At 29.8% G+C, this 3,294-nt stretch overlaps 1 long non-coding RNA gene across 1 annotated transcript; it reads left to right on the top strand.

Moving 5' to 3' along the window:
• Positions 1–1,776: 1,776 nt before the first annotated feature.
• On the top strand, positions 1,777–2,604 carry LOC121232167 (uncharacterized). Its single transcript, XR_005930396.1, has 2 exons — positions 1,777–2,053; positions 2,355–2,604. It is a non-coding gene; the product is annotated as an uncharacterized lncRNA (long non-coding RNA).
• Positions 2,605–3,294: the final 690 nt, after the last annotated feature.

Here is a 3,294-nt window from a genome sequence, read left to right as displayed (position 1 = left end):
TTCGTTTTAATAAAATTTTAAATGAATAATTATAAAAATAGCTTAAAACGTGTCAATGCGACTTGAAATAAAATGAAATCAATATTAAAGATTTGGACCTTATAAAACCAAATTTCGTAAATCAAGTGAAAAACAATGATATGGGACAATATACACACATGAGATATAATCAATTAACAAACTAATAACTAAGTATAACTAACCTAAAAAAATATAACCCGATTACGATCATGCATGGGGAATAATTGATATAATAATACAATGACGAAAGTAATAATATAACAATACAACACAACCGAAACAATACACACAATAATATGCCACAATAATATACATAGCATGATATAAAATAATCAATGCAAGGTGTAAAAAAAAGAAATAGCAATTAGAAGCCAATGTACTATAGAACGATTTTAAAATAATGACGAATAAATGAACACATAATATATAGGTTGACAAATTTGCATAAAAACTAGGGATATATAATTATTGAAACGGATATTATAGAAATAAAGTTTGAATCAAATCATATGCAAAATATTTTGAACACAAATTCATTTAAAAAAAGACAAGGTATATGATAACTTAAAAATATGAAAAAAATGGTGGAATACATGATAAGATATACGTACCAAACATATATATATAAATACATTTAGGAATAATTATCCGTAAAAAAAGGGCATGAAATGAATGATGCATACAAAATTAAGTTGGCTTATAAATTATATATGTACCATTATACTTAAAAAACATTTAAAAGAGATACTATATAAAACATCAAAATAATATAATATAAAGAAACATTCCAAAATAATAACTTTATAAATATAGAGATGAAGTTCCTAAAATAGTTTCATATATATATATATATATAATATTTAGTGAATCATAAAGCAATAAGTATTTTAAAATAAAATAAAATCTATTAAAGTAATAAGTGTATTAATATATATACATATATATAAAAATTTAAAAGCAATTACATGTAAAAATAACATAGAAATGATAATATGTATAAGACCTAATTAATTTTATTATAAATTACATAATAGATTTAAAAAACATGCTTATATATATAAAAAAAACTATATGTATAAAATACATAGATTTAGAAATGTATAAGGATTAAACATAGGCATTAATTAATATATATACTTACATAATAATAATATAAAAGATATATTATGTAGGATCATGTAACAAAATATAAGAATGAATTTAAAAGGAATTATATGTGTAAAATAATATGAGATTATTAGTATACATGAAATAAAATTAACTTTGTTATAAATATATATATATACGTATAATAGTGTATATAAAAATATTTACATGAAATAGCTTACAAAATATGAAAATACAATTACCCCAAAAAAGGTAAGCAAATGATATATAATAATAAACACGAATAAGAAAAAAAACTAATTGAAATCAAATTAAAATAATAAGGATAATTTACAAATGAAATAGTTTATAGGGCCAATATGTAATGCGCGCGATTGTGTAGGGACTCAAGCTGGAAATATTCCAGGCCCTCAAAACGCAGCACACAAACACGGACTAAAATGCAAACGCGCACAAATTGCAGGGAAAATTTAAAAACAAAGGAAACACAAATATAAGCTGTTTTAAATGCGGCGCGAAAGGGGAGGGACTTAGATTGCAAATGACCCATTTGCAGCGCAAAGGCACTGGTTCGGGTCCTGGAACGGGTTGACGCGCGAACCCTTCCCCTTAAAAAGGCGCCGTTTCATTTTATTCTCAAAAAAAAAAAAGAATGGCAATCAGCCATTTTACAAGCCACAAAACCGAACACCCATTTGCTAGGGTTTCGGCGTCGCAACTTTGTGGCTTTTCCAACCTCTCTTGCCCTTTCAACTGCCACCGTCCCACCATTGAAACCGATGGAAGGTAGCTCGCCACGGAATCGCTCCCTTTTCCTTCTTTGAACCTCGCCTCAGAAGGTCATTTTTTCTTTTAGCCCCGAGAATCTATTTCGATCTTCGATTTCAACGAAGAAGAGATGGTCTCTGATGGCTTGTATGCGAAGGTAAGCCCCCTCCCTTTTCCTTTTTTATTTTTCTAAATGCACTGATGAAGGATTTTAGTAAGTACCATTAAAAGAAAGAAAAAAAAAGGAGTATAGAAATCGAAAGCCAAAAAATTACCTTTCTCTGTTTTTTGCCTTCTATTGCATGTTTTTGTATGTGTATATCGCGTAAAAAATTACAATGATCGAATCCCTTGGCTTTATAGCCGAAGGGATTAAATGATAGCAATAAAATAAAGAAAAATACAATATTCTTTGTTTTTGTTTCTTTTTGCTGTGCGTTCGTCCTATTTGTTTGCAGGTACGGAGTGTGGGGCATGCGCTGGCCCTTGGTGTGAGGCGTACGGAGGCGCGGACGTGGTCGTACGGTGTTGAAGGCACATGGAGGCTGGGACTGCTGCGGCGCAAAGTGGGAGAAGCCCTTAGGGTTTCTGTTAGGGTTTTAATTTTTCAGGCCTGCTGGGCCATAAATTCTTGGGTCTAGACTTGTTTGGGCCTTTACCTGTAAACTAGACTTGGACATTCAATGGACTTTTTATTATTTGTTTTTATTTTGGATTTTGGTTCTGACGTGGGCCCGAGTAAATTGGCCCATTTACAGTTGGGATTGACTTGTATAAACAACGAAATAAGAAATGTAGAGAAGGTTGAATACAAATTTTACGTGGAAAACTCCTCCGAATAGGATAAAAAATCATGGACAAAGGAGGCTTCGACTTTTCACTAAATGAATAAACAAACAAGAATACAATATGGAGAAAATAAGCGAAAATACAAAACACACCCCAGACAGTTAATTTCAATAAACGAAAACAGTAAAAAAAATGTAAAGAAAATTATGTTTATATTCCATGAAATTTTGATACAATGGTGGAAGTAACAATAACTGCGACTTTATTTTGTTTCTCTAAAAGGGCATCATTGATTTGATAAGCAGATGATATTCAAATGTCGAAAAGTAACAAATATAGAATGGAAGTTTTAGTTTTAATAATAAATAAATTATTTGGTGTCTTCAACTTGTATTGTCCTCCTTAACACGATATTCCCATTCACTATTCTTTTATAATTTTTTCAGCCCACCAGTAACATTTATTTAATATGCAATGCAAAGGACAAGTATAATGATTATACAACATAAATTGAGTTGTTGATGGATAACTAACCTATGTTATTTTTGAGTCATGTGTGGACAAAATTAAATGACAAGAATTCAATTTTGTGAAACATAATTGAAGCTA

Source organism: Gossypium hirsutum, chromosome A07 (assembly GCF_007990345.1).
Source record: "Gossypium hirsutum isolate 1008001.06 chromosome A07, Gossypium_hirsutum_v2.1, whole genome shotgun sequence".
NCBI lineage: Eukaryota > Viridiplantae > Streptophyta > Magnoliopsida > Malvales > Malvaceae > Gossypium > Gossypium hirsutum.
This window is presented reverse-complemented; position numbering and strand designations above follow the sequence as displayed.